At 40.3% G+C, this 14,241-nt stretch overlaps 1 protein-coding gene across 1 annotated transcript in view; it reads left to right on the forward strand.

The window, feature by feature from the left end:
* Nucleotides 1-14,241, forward strand: part of LRIG1 (leucine rich repeats and immunoglobulin like domains 1) — a 120,660-nt gene that overhangs the window by 643 nt on the left and 105,776 nt on the right. The gene's annotated exons all lie outside the window — the stretch shown is intronic.

Below are 14,241 nucleotides of genomic sequence, written 5' to 3' on the forward strand. Positions count from 1 at the left end.
AGGGCTTACTCCTTCTGGCTCTGCGCTCAGAAATCGCTCCTGGCAGGCTCGGGATTTTGGGGGGGGAACCCTATGCGATGCCAGGATTCGAACCCCCTATCTGTCGTGCAAACGCCCTACCTCTTGTGCTGTATCTCTCCGGCCCCATGTGCTTTCTTTTCTTTTCTTTTTTTCTTTTTTTGAGTTGTCATTGCATCTTGTCCTTCCTTCCAGCAAGCGATGAATGAAGGTGACTTTCTTAAGCTGGGTTTTCTAGTCTTGCAATTAGATGATTTATTAGTACTGAACGGGCGTGTAGTGCCTGTAGTTGCTTTCTTAGGTCCCCAGGACTAAGGGTGACTTGGCTTCGGCTGGGGCAGAATGCAAGCCCTTCTTCCTTGGCAGGATCTTGTGCACAAGTCTGTGACTTCTGGGCGTGTGTCCTTTTCCTCCTGGTTGCTCTTTGAGTGGATCATATTCGATACCCTTACTCTCGGATCCTTATGGGTGTCCTTTGGGGCTTGCCTTTTCAGTGCCGTGGGGCTCACCCTTTAGACTTTCTTAGGAAGAGCCGCATTTTAGTTTTTGGAGTAGTGCTGCTCTTACTTTGGGAGAGGGTGCCAGGGACTAGGGGTGATTTAAGCAATTTATTTCCTCCAAAGGAAATTATTTTTTTTTTGTGCTGTCAACGCTTCTTTGCAGGAGTGGATAGAAAAAGTAGGTTGAGTGAAGGAAGAAAAAGAAGCTGTAAACATGGGAGCATATAAATAGTATATATGCTTTTCCTTGCGAAAAATTTGGTTCATGAGACAAAATACTGTGCGGCTGTCCATAAGTAGCATCTCTTTCGAGCTGTTAATGCCTTCCAGAAAAGGCCCAACTTGAATACTTCTTTCTTAGAACAGGTTTGATAGTTACCTCAGGCCTGACATTCGCTTCTTGAACAAGAGAAACAAAACTGGTGACACAGGTTTGAATCAGCACCTGTGTGTGGCTTGATCGAAGAAAATGTGGTCTGGGCTGGGTGTCTGGCTGCCCAGAAACTAATTGCTTTCTAATGTGAAGAACCTGTACCTTTGAAGATAGGGCACAGGTCTTTAACGGGGACTACTCGGCACATTGCTTAATTATCAGGTGCCATGGAGTTCCAGAGCTGAGTCATTTGGCCATGTATCCATATTTTTCTTCAGTCTTCTTTTCTAGGATGGACTAACTTAGTTAAAGCTGATGGTCTTGGTGTGAATTTTATCACAAGCATTGGCTCTTAAATACTGGGAGGTAGTGGCCAACATTACTTTCAGTACTATTTTATTTTATTGTTTTTTTATACTCCTGAAGACTGTTTTTTTTTTCTTTAAAAGCGATAACATCATCTGAACAATTAGAATAAGTTGACGTATTTACCTGTTGTAAGAGTGACTTCTGAAATCGGTAACATTGTAGGGAAGGCGCTTAACTCAGAAGAAGTGATTTCCAGAGGGGACAGTGAGTGCACTTTTCTTTGATCACAAGATCCACTTTGCCTTGCAGTCTTTGGGACAAGACTACTAGTTATTTTGGGTAGGGGTTGTTCTGTTGCCTAGGAGAGGAGTAGTATTTGACAAGACAGGAAAGCCTTTAAAATTGTAGTCTTTTACATTGAGAGCCACGCCAAAATGGGCTGAGTATTTTGAGTTTCACTGGACTTGATTATAATGATTATGGTGCTGATACCATCAGAAAAGTGAGATTTCTGACTAATATTGTAGCAGTACAATGGTTAGTGGAAAAATGGTGTCCTTTGGTAAATATTTGTGAAATGTTTTTTTTGACTTATTTAAAATGAAACAAATGTTTTCTTCAGATTTCATATTTTGCCTCATTTTTTATCAAAATATGTATATGGCTCTAATTTAGCAAGATTTACGAGAGAAAGTCCCAGTATGGGATATAGTATAGAGCATAATATAATGGAATACTTTGTAGTTTAACCAAGCTTATACCCTCTGATTCACTGACTAGAAAATGCTTTGGGCTAGTTTATAACCTCATGAACCATATTTACTGCAACTAGTTCAAACAATTTCAGCTGAGGGCTTGAGATAGAAGGGGACCTGTGACTATAAAGAAATTTTTTTCCCCTATTTTTTCCTCTGTACTTTTGCAACCAGTCATCTAATTTTGCTCCTAGGCCTAACACAAAGAAAGTAAAACTTTAATAGTGACTGTAAATGAAATCTGAATAGAGGATATGTAATGGAGCTGATTGAGGAAAGACTAGGTTCATTCCTGCAGACTGAGGCTTATTCAGCACAATAACTTAAGAGTTGTAGTAGTCAAGCCATAATTGAATCTGCCATCCCATTACGTAGGTGCGATTGGCATAGTCCGACTAGCAATTCATAAATAGCACCGTGAACTGCCAAGCCTTGTCCCAACTTCCCAGAAACTTAGGATGAAGTTGAATTTCTTAGAACTCAGATGCTTGCTTTCCTTGAAATTGTTTTAGAGAGCATGGAAGCCATTTAAGAAGTATTAAATACAGTTTACCTTTGACTCTTTTTGGTGGCTTGAAATGGAGCACAGCATGTTGCTAGCGTAAACATTCTAGGAGTGAAATGATGACCTTCGTGGGATTGTGGTAGGAAGGCAGGCAGGCTCAGGAGGAAGTATAAATCCTTATTCTTGTTCTCTGAGGGAAGATGGCATGCCATTCAGAATTAAGGACATTAGCTACAGGACATCAAATGTGTCATTCAGACAAGACACACATTTTGATTTCAGTCTACTTTATGTGTTTGCAGTTTGGTACTGGGTGGCTAAAATAGAACCACCAGGGTTTTGGCAAGTTTATTGCCTTATTTCTTACTACATTAGAAATAAACATGGCCCTAGTTGCCATTGCCTGGCATGCCATTGCTGTGGCCCTTTCTGTGAAGCAGAAAGAGCCTTTGTCTTTCAGCTTTTACAGCTGCAGTTTCAGACCCAGGTGTGCAGGGTGTAGTGAATTAAGGGTTTGGAAAATACTTCTCATCCTGTTTATGTAAATTAGATTTAAAGTGCAGATGACCAAGTTGTAGATTCTAGGATGACATTCTTGTGTATGTTTTTGAGAGAAGTAGATATTGCCTGCATTGTCCTGAGGTCTTACTTGTCTTGTTTGTGCTTCTTTATCACTTACAAGAAGTCAGCGGACCTGCAACAACTTTGGGTTTATGGGAAAGAGGCAAAGGATGTGAAGGTGCAGGTGCTATCTTTGTTTTAGGGGAGCCTGAGTTTGAGCTCAGAGTGAGTCCTTTCTTTTGCAACAAGTGTCAGGAGCCAGATCCTGCAGTCTGTCCTCCCCACCTCTACCCCTACACTGTGATGCAGCACTTGTCTATAACTAGTTCTCTGATGCCTGTTTGGGGTAAGAGAAGTTTCTGGCAAATAAAATGAATTTCTTGAAGTGGAAGGGACACTAAAGCGCTGATACAAAATTATGACTGTAAATTCTGACTTTTGAATATTGTAAAATTAGTAAAATGTTGAGCCCCAACCTCCCACCCCACTTCTTGGCCCAATATAAATGAATGTTGAAAGGGACTGCCTAGAAAGAAGTGTTCTTATCTCATTCCATAATTCTGTTTGGAATTGTAGATTTCATCATCTTTCAACCTTTTGAAAATAATGTTGATGTTGTTTCTTAGGAGCATCTCCTGGAAGATCAAAGACAATTTAGTGTAGTGTGAGATGAGAGCTGGGGCTGAGTATATGTCCCCATGCTCCCATTCCCTCTCTCCACCGTTAATTTCTTTGCCTGGGTTCCCCATTCAGCGGTCCCTGAAATCTTTGTGATGGCCTCTGGCTGACCTTTCTTCCTCTCAGACACCACACTCACAATGAAAGGGCTTCTCCCATTTTGCAGAGGTGTCGCCTTGGTGCAGAGTCTTTTCAGAGTCCCCTCTCTGGGTGAACTGGAATGTGAGAGAGCATTGGGGTTTTGTGTCTTAACAATGCACCTGGCCCACTTCTGTGCACCTGCTAAAGCCCTGAAGGTTTGTTAGCTGGGAAGGCCGGAAGGAGGCTGTTTAATGTGGCCTGTGATTATTTTAAAAGTGAAAGTCAAGGGAAATTTAGAAAAGGAATTCATTGAATTGAAAGTTGCTATCAGTAATAAAGGATGTTGGTTGCAAAGGACATTTTCTTTTTTTCATTTGTTAAAATCTCAAAGGGATTCTCAGACTTATTTCAAAGCTTGAAAGACTTGGAAGTTTCATGAGCAAGCTTAACTTGCAACCCTTATGATTGAGCTTGGGGACATTTACTCATTGGAGACCTTCCCCCTCCTCTGTGACTGTTAATTTGAAGCCAGCGGGTGTGTTGGAGGGGTGGGGTTTTTTAAAAGCACACAGGATTCTGGGGTGTGTTAATATTCAGAGCTGTTTACAATAGATGCAGTTTCAAAGGCTGTAGGCATTGTCTTGAGACTGGAGGGAGTAGTGGGTGGGAGAAAAATTCCCAGGCAGAGGGGCCAGATATCTAAAAATCTCAATGTTTCATGGCCTGTGGGAAATTCAGGGACTGTTGTCACTTTTTCTGAGTTAAACATGGCATAGTCTTTGAGATCCATTTCTATCTCATGGCTTCTGTACCTGTTGCGTGTCAGTATGTGGTAGTTTTCTGCATTTGTTAAGTTGTAGGACTCTGAAAAAAACTCAGATCTGTTTTTCCATGCAAAGAAGATCAGAGATTAAAATTTTTATAATAGTTTATTCTCTTGAAAATGCATTTATTCCCCCCCCCCCCAATGTAATTGCAAGTTTAGAATACAGTAGTCACGGGCCTGGAGAGATAGCACAGTGGCGTTTGCCTTGCAAGCAGCTGATCCAGGACCAAAGGTGGTTGGTTTGAATCCCGGTGTCCCATATGGTCCCCCATGCCTGCCAGGAGCTATTTCTGAGCAGACAGCCAGGAGTAACCTCTGAGCAATGCCGGGTGTGGCCCCAAAACAAAACAAAAACAAAAACAAAAACAAAAACAAAAAATACAGTAGTCACCTGAATTAACCAATTAACTAATTAACCAAATTAATTGACTTGAGAGGGGCTGGGGAATTTTCTACTGAAATATTTGATGCGTGATCTTTGTTGTCTTTAGCAAAATGAAGATTGTAAAGAGAAACTAAAATTGTGGTTTGTTTGTGGTCTAATTGTAAGTTGCCAGTTTATATCCTTTTGATTTTTTAAGAGATATACTGGTGAATTTTTATTATCTAAAGTCTTTATATTTGTACTTTATATATTTCTGTAGTATATTTTATATAATATCACTTATATGAGTTTTTCATTTAATTACTTTATATACAGAGACTTCTGAAACATTTATCACCATCAGCCTGCTTATTGAAGTCATTACATTTTTTTCTTTTGACTTTTGGGCCAAACTCAGTGATGCTAAAGATGAACTCCATGCTTTGTACTTAGGGATCACTTATGATGGAGCTTCCTTAAGGAACCCTATGGGATGCTGGGGATCAAACCTGGGTTGGCCATGTTCAAGGCAAGCATCATTCCATTTTTTCAGAAAGTAGTCTTTCCTGAGCTTTCGTTCTCTTCAATATCTGATTCAACTTCTCTCTCTGTCTCTCTCTCTTTTTTTTTTTTTTTTTTTGGTTTTTGGGCCATACCCGGCATTGCTCAGAGGTTACTCCTGGCTGTCTGCTCAGAAATAGCTCCTGGCAGGCACGGGGGACCATATGGGACACCGGGATTCGAACCAACCACCTTAGGTCCTGGATCGGCTGCTTGCAAGGCAAATGCTGCTGTGCTATCTCTCCGGGCCCTCTCTCTCTGTCTTTTAAATAGGGTTTTGCTACCCACCTATTTCCTGAGTCTGAATTATTGATAGTGTTCTTGATTTAGTCTTAAATTTGTGAGCATCATTGTTTGGCCTTAGGGATCAAATCCAGCCTATTCCCTTTCTCTAGGAATAACCACGAAGAAACTGAAAACTATTTCTACAGTCCATTTTCTGACTCTGCTACCTTATAGGTACAGATTAGTATGTAGTAGGAGGTAACCCTCCTTCCTCACTTCTGAGAAGAGGGTTATATGCGATATCATTTGAGGATATGAGGAATGTTAGGTGGCACCTGCCCTCATTCTTCAACTTTTTTGCCTCATCTTGATGATTCCCACTTTGTGGGTAGAAAGCAGTTTGAGGGTTCCTGCCTCCTGGCTCAAATTTGTATCCTCTCTCACTCACAATCTCTCCCAATCAGATTTCCTGGGGACTGAGACTTCCTGTGGAAAGTTTATTCTCTGATGTGAAGACTCATAAGTGGCAGGGCTTACAAAGCAAACAGCTTTCTCCCATAAAGTTTTGGTGCCTATATAAAATGAACCAAATGCAACTTCATGTGCCGTTGGAATCTCAGAGGAATTGGGCAGGGAAACTGAACAGTTGTAACAAATTATACAATTAGCAAAAATTATTGAGGTGGTTTATAAATGTTTTCCAGTTGTACAAATACTTATGTCTATTTTGCATTACCCGTTTGGGAGGTGGAGGTAGGGTGTGAGAAGGAGGCAGAGAAGGAAGGGACCTTAAGCAAATAATTTTATCCTATTATTTTCCAGGGTTTCATTGAAATTAAGCCCTACCAAGATATAAGTAGTGTTTCTTGGTCAATAGCTTGGAAAAATGCAGGTGTGCACTTCCAAACAGAGGTTAGGTTACAGACTTTGGGGCACGCTGAATACTGCACTGTACCCACTTTTCTTTGGAAATATTTGAGGGAGGAGAGGTGTGAGGGAAGGTGATTGTTGGATTGTACAGAGAGAGCTTGTGGAGTGTTGGCATTTTTCGTTTGTTTTGGTTTGTTTGGAATCTCATGGTGACTGGTAACTTTGCAAGGGACACGGGTGATGAGCACAGGGTCATTTGAGGAATCTGGCAAGGCTGCTATCTGAAAGCCAGTTGCTGTTGCTTCTGCACCTGTACATATTCCCCCCCCCCCACCCCCCCCCCCCCCGTGAATGGCCATGATTCACAGCCTTGCCCACATGAACGACTGTGATTGTTTGCGTCTTTATTACTATTTAATCTAGCATAACCTGTAAAGCCCATTGTGTGAACAACCAATCCGTTCATCTCTGCAAGTCTTTAAATACGTCTTGGTTTCCTTATGAACCAGGATGCAGGTTCCACTCACTGCTTATTCAGTTTGTTTTGGCAAAAGGTGGCGTTAGGAGAGTTTAAAGAAAGCATGGCCTGTCTTTTTTAAAGTACTTTACATCAATTATTTTAAAAATTTTATGGTTTCTAATCTTTCATGATCTGTAGGTGTTTTGTTTTTCCCAGAAGGTCACACATTATTCTTGTTATTGGGAGGAGCATGGATGAAATCGGCAGGGATCTCTACCCAAGCTGAATTTACAGAATTATGAGAAACAAGGTAGAGATAAGTTCAAAATAATAAAAAATAACCCCAAACATGAAAAACATAAAACTCCCAACTTTCACCATTTATTTGCAAGTGCTTCCTCCCACCTCTACTTCCTGTTCTTTGCTTCTTCTACCAATTTATAATTCGCTGTTCAAATAATTTGCTGTTTATCTTCCTCAGAGCATACATTGCACTGATACTTTCTAGTTGGATTACCTACTTGATGATAGCCTGTTAGATACAATGAGGATTGAATGCTTTTGAGCAGTAGGATAGCTAATCTCACTTTAGTTCCCAATCTTTAGAGTTGTGGGGCTCTTTGTTTGAAAGCAGTTGTATCTCAAGCATTAGCAGTTTGGGCTGGATAAAAAGAAATTGACCTGCTGGGCTCTTTGGTTTGGCTGTGACAGCTCTCACTGATTGGGATGTAGGTTGCTGCTTGTAGCTGCTGTTCCTTCTTTTCTTAAAAATATTTTTGTGTGTGTGAGAAGACAGAAAAGGTGTGAATTTTTTTTTCTTTAGAAAGTGAATTTAGGGAGCTTTTGATATGCAGTCAAGTATTTTAAAGTAAGTCACTTCTAAAGTGTCTCCTAAATGGTGAATTTTAAAACTTTTCATTATGCAAATAACGAATTTCTGACAAGTGGCAAAATAATGTAGGGGAATCTGTACCATCCCATCCTCTAACCAACAGTTATTGATTTATCATATGAAATTCTTTCTCTGTTTTTTAGAAGCAAATGCAATCATATATCACCTGTAATTGGAAAAATAACCCAAACAGGTCTGTTAAGATACAAAGACATGTAAATTTGCATAACTTTTGAAAAAAATTGACATTTTAAGTGTTTTCTCAAATGGAATTATACTCAGTTAGCAGCATAGCAGTTGTGTGTACTCTTCATTTATATGTTCTGTGAAGATAGATTTTTTTCCCCTCTCTCTAGGTGGTGCTTACAAAGTTCTTTTGTCCTAGAGGCTTTGCTAGAACATCCATTTCTTTTTTTTGGGGGGGAGGTTACACCCGGCTGCACCCAGGTTACTCCTGGTTTTATGCTCAGAAATCGTTCCTGGCAGGCTATGGGGACTATATGGGATGCCGGGATTCGAACCACCGTCCTTCTGCATGCAAGGCAAACACCTTACCTCCAAGCTATCTCTCCGACGCCCAGAACATCCATTTCTGATTAATTTCTCCTGTGTAGCTCTTATTTAGAATATTCTACTATGCTACTTTAGAATATTTTAGTGAACAAGCAGTTACAAATGTAAAACTATTTAAAGCTGATATATCAGATATTCTTGGTAAATAGATGAGTAATTAGCCACTGGCTATAGTGAGGAGTCTGAATTGAGATAACTGTTGTTTACTTGCAAGGCCTAAAACCTCCAGCTGTGGATACTTGAATTCGGCTCCTTTAAGTCCAGTTAGGGGCACCCTCTAAGAATATTCTTAAAAAGCAATAAAGTAGATTCTTAGAACCCCTGTGCCTGATTTAAGCCCCACTTTCAGATCTGAAAATATATTTCTATCAGTAGCTGCAGAATGGTTTGACTTTCTATTTTGGGTGGGGTCCACACTTGGTTTTGCTCAGGGGTGACTCCTGGCAGTCTTCAGGAACCATATGGGATGCCGGGATTTGAATCGGGTTGGTGGTGTGTAAGATTACCACCCTACCCACTGTACTATTGCTCCAGCCCCTGGTTTGGCTTTCTGAAAGACTATACTAGGCTCTCTCTGTAAAAGGGATAGGTGTTTTTTGTAAGAATAGATTTTTGTCCTGACCTGTAACTTAATCAGGAATCCTTGTTAAAGTACCTACTCAGGGGCCCGAGCAATTGTACAGTGGGTAGGACACTTGCCTTACATGCTACTGACCTGGGTTGGTTCGATCTGAGGCATCCCATATGGTTCCCTGAGACTACCAGGAATGATTCCAGAATGCAGAGTCAGGAGTAAACTCTGATTACTGTGGGGTGTGGTCTCCCCCTCCTCACCCCTCAAAATAAAGTACTTAGAGTTCTAATGTCAGGTAGCTTTTCTTTACTTTATTATAGTTTGTGGAATCATTTCTATATTGATTTTGAAATTCAAATATCATGTTGATTTTGGAGTATGCTCAGTGCTCACATATTCAGGTTAAACCATTGCTTCTCAATTATTTTCTATCATGACCCCCTAGGAAGAAGAAAACATTTTTCACGCCCCCCCCACCCCCCGCACGACTGTAAATAGTATCTTTATTTAAAAAAACTTTAACCTGCAAAAAAATATATAAAATAATTTGAGCTGATTTTTTAATCAGAGGTGATGTCTGAATTAAGTGTTACAGTGAGCACATTTTGCAATGCATAGCTTTTCGAAGCGGGGTTTGAAGTAGGACACAGCAACTCTCAGCTCCAGAAACATACAGAGACATAAACACGAGGCTTAGCTTGTTATGACAGTGTTTGCCAAGGTCAAACGCGACCCCCTGGGGGGCGCGCCCCACTATTTGAGAACCACTGGGTTAAACTCATGAGCATATTAATTTTAAGCTTTTATGGCAGCATTTGCTACTCAAGGGGCTGGAGCAATAGCACAGTGCTAGGGCATTTTCCTTGTATGCGGTTGACCCAGTACAGACCTGGGTTCGATTCCTGACATCCCATATGGTCCCCAGAGCCTGCAAGGAATGATTTCTGAGCACAGAGCCAGGAGTAAACTTCTGAGTACTGCCGGGTGTGGCCCCAAAACAAAAAACCAAAAGAACTGCTACTTAAAAGGAAAGGATTTTCTTCTGTCTTCAAGAAGGATCCAGAAAAGCAGATTGAATTGTTTTGTATGTAAAGGTCGACCTTATTCCAAATGCTTTGAATGTTTTCTGAAATGTGGTGTCCGCAACTTTTGGCAAAAGGTGGTTTGGCTTCATCTCGGGCAGTGCTTTGCCCAAAAGAAAAATAAGGACCAAAATGGTTCTTTCATAACTTCACTCGAAGCAGTATATAGAAAAGATTGAATTATATTGAATTCCAGACTGTCCTAAAATAAAGACTGGTTGACCTCAAATATTTTGGGGGGACGTGGGTCTAAGAAACTTTATTATAGAGAAATCTTGGAGCTCAGTACAATATTTCTGGTTCATAAAGATCCTAAGTTTTTATCAAGGCTTTTATTTTATTTATTATTTATTTGTTTGTTTGTTTGTTTTTGGGTCACACCTTGCAGCACTCTGGGGTTGCTCCTGGCAGGCTCAGGGGACCATATGGTATGGTATGCCGGGATTCGAACCACCGACCTTCTGCATGAAAGGCAAACGCCTTACCTTCATGCTATCTCTCCGGCCCCAAGGCTTTTATTTTATTACTTATTTATTTGATGTGAAGGGGCATATCTAGCAATGCTCAGGTCTTATTTCTGGCTTTGAGTTCGATCACTCTTGGCAGGTTTAGAGGACCATAGAGGAACTGGGCTCAGGACTGAACCCAGTTGGCAGTGTGCAAGCAAGTGCCTTACTTCCTGTACTATCTTTCCAGATTTTTTTTTTTTTTTTAATTTTGGTTTTTGGTTCACAACTGGTGATGCTCAGGGGTAACTCCTGGCTCTGCACTCAGAATTTGTTCCTGGCAGGCTCTGGAGACCAAATGGGTTGCTGGGATTCGAACTGGGGTCCGTACTGTGTTGGCCAAGTGCTAGGCAAACTTACTGCTGTGTTATTGCTACGGCCCCTCTTCCCAGATTTTCATTAAGATTCTTAAAGAGGGCATCTTGACCAGTGAAGGATTTAAATTACTAAATTAGGGAGATAGTACAGAAGTTAGGGCTCATGCCTTGCATCCCCAACTGTACATCTAGAGGCTGCTGCTCAGGTGGTCCGAATAGTACCTTGACCTGCAGGGTCTGAGCAGACTGGGTCCTTGGGTGCTTGTAATGAACTGCTAGCTCAATTGTTCTACCTTAGATCTTTGATTAAAGAATAGGTTAAAAAGTGACAAATTAATTAAAGGCATAGTTGTTCAGAGTTTTGCTGTCTTTCTTAGGGTCTCTGTGGGCTGCATTTCTTGAATACCAAGTTGAGATGAATGAAGTAGGTGATACTGACAAACTGTCTATGTAGGGCCTATGCGACATTCTGGTAGTAATCATCAAATAAAGGCAGCTACATATCTAGCCTTGTCTGTTCTTTCTTAGTCCGCTCATTATTGATTATAAGTTGGGAAATATAGCAACTATCTGGGTAGTTAGTTCTCAGTCCTTTTTGTAGGGAGACCTTTATGTACAATTTAATGTGGAAAACTCTCAATAGACTAATCTGTATAACCAAATGACTTGATTTTTTTTTTGTTTTTATTTTGGGGCTACACTTGAGTGTGTTTAAGGGCTGTTTCTGGTTCTGTGGCTCATCCCTAGTGATGCTTGAGTGGCTATATGTGATGCTGACAAGCTCTTAACCTTTGTGCTATCACTGGCTATTTTTTTGTTTTAATGACTGTCTTTGGATCACATTTATTCCAAATCTACTACCATCCTTAGTTCATTATTTTTTCATGGTCAAACATTATTCTTGAAAATTAGGTATTTATTGTATGTGAACTTCTAAAACTATCCTTTAAAATCTCAAAGCTTTTATTTTTTGTGGTGTGAATATCTACCTTTTTGTCACATGGAATTTGTTAGTACCTTCAGTGGAAATTTCTCTCCCTTCCACTCATTTTTTGTCATGTAAATTTTCATAAGTTAAAAACTGGATTTTTTCCCCCTTAATTTTATTAGAACAAAATCTTAGGATTTGGAAACTTGTTTGAGGATACGGCTAAAATGCATTGAAGTTGGAGGCACAATTAGTGGTTTGGAACTTCTTGACAGGAAGTTTAACAGGAATTAAGGACTACTTTAGGACTAAAGGAAATAGCACAAAACACTTTTCTTTCTTTCTTTCTTTCTTTCTTTCTTTCTTTCTTTCTTTCTTTCTTTCTTTCTTTCTTTCTTTCTTTCTTTCTTTCTTTCTTTCTTTCTTTCTTTCTTTCTTTCTTTCTTTCTTTCTTTCTTTCTTTCTTTCTTTCTTTCTCTCTCTCTCTCTCTCTCTCTCTCTCTCTCTCCTTCCTTCCTTCCTTCCTTCCTTCCTTCCTTCCTTCCTTCCTTCCTTCCTTCCTTCCTTCCTTCCTTCCTTCCTTCCTTCCTTCCTTCCTTCCTTCTCTTTCTCCCTCCCTCCCTCCCTCCCTCCCTCCCTCCCTCCCTCCCTCCCTCCCTCCCTTCCCTCCCTCCCTCCCTCCCTCCCTCCCTCCCTCCCTCCCTCCCTCCCTCCCTCCCTCCCTCTCCCCCCCTCATCAGGTCTAAAAGCCAAACCTTTTCCTTATGCTGTCTGACCTCAAAGTAAGCCAAATAATCTTCTAACCCTGCCAATGAGCCACTTTTGTTGATGTCAGACGTTCCCTGTTCTTTACTTGACCTCATTTTGGTGAATTTTCTTATCTAGCCCTCTCCCTGCCAATGAGCCACTTTTGTTGATGTCAGACGTTCCCTGTTCTTTACTTGACCTCATTTTTGGTGAATTTTCTTATCTAGCCCTCTCCCAGAGGATATTTTGTGTGGTTAACATTTTTTTTTTTAACATTCCTCTCTTTTTTCCTTTTATATAAACCTGAAAGCAGTAGGGATTGTTCAAGTTCAGGTACCAAGACATCCCTGATAATTGGGTGTTTATTGTGCGGTAATTTTGGTTCTAGGATCCCCTTCTTTCCACCAAAAATCCCTCCTCTTTGTTGACTCTCCTGAGTTATAGCCTCAAAATGGATATCCTCAAAGCCTCTGAATGGACCTGTGCAGAGACCTAATAAAAATTGTTGTTGTTTGTTTTAAGCATTTAGGTACAGGAGCCAAAGTTGGCTAAGGATCTGTTTTCGTATCTGGATTAGTTTGCTTTTGGGTACAGGGACACATTTTGAGGCTCTTTAGTTTCTGTGCTCCATTCAGTGTGGACCTGTTTTGAGAAGCTTCAGTTTGTTAGATTTATGCCAGAAAGAACTTTTGGAGAAACTATGTGACTTTCAACAAAAATTGCGATGGTCCTCCCTTCCTCTCCCCCTTATGTTCTACTTTCTGCTTGCGAACCACTTCAAAGAATCAGATGTGTTGGTGCCAGACGCCAGGCAGTTATTGTTAAAAAGAATTTGGAGATATAATTGAAAGCAAACTTTGTTGAGCAAAGCAGATCTAGGCGAGTTCTTATTTTGAGGGAAAAGGGAATTCCAACTTTTTCCTCTATTTGGAGCTGATGTCTCAGAACACTTGTTCTTCAAGATGAATCATCTGTGAATTCTACATCTGGGAGTTATATATTGGGAAATGGCATTCTTTTTAAATGTAGAAGAAATGCAAAAGCTTAAAGTTACAGTGTTGTTGGAAAATTATACTCAGATTTTTTTTTTATAGTGAGCATTGAGGTGAAATTGGCAGTGACTGCACCCAAGATCGTGGTAGTGAAAATAGACATGTCTGTATACGGAAAGCATTGTCATTGCCACACTTACGTATAAAGACTTTCCTATTGTTTTGAATGGTATTTAATTTTTTCATAAACATCAATGGATCAGAATCATTAGTTAAAGCAACTGTGGCCCAAGAGTCTGAATTTATTTATTTATTTGTCTTGAATTCTTTAAGTCCAAGTTGTCAGCCCAGAACAGTGCAGTGTTTTTGTGACTGCTGTGAGAAGATGTAATGTAATGAGGTGTGCTCAGCTTGTTATGAGGACAAAAGTGAAACCATGGTTTTTAGAACTTGGCGTAAGAGCAGAAATTTGAGGAAGATTAGTTGTCATGATAACTGCTGCAGTAATAGCAATTTATATATTTTTGTGGCAAGATATATCAGT

Source organism: Suncus etruscus, chromosome 7, assembly GCF_024139225.1.
Source record: "Suncus etruscus isolate mSunEtr1 chromosome 7, mSunEtr1.pri.cur, whole genome shotgun sequence".
NCBI classification, from domain to species: Eukaryota; Metazoa; Chordata; class Mammalia; order Eulipotyphla; family Soricidae; genus Suncus; species Suncus etruscus.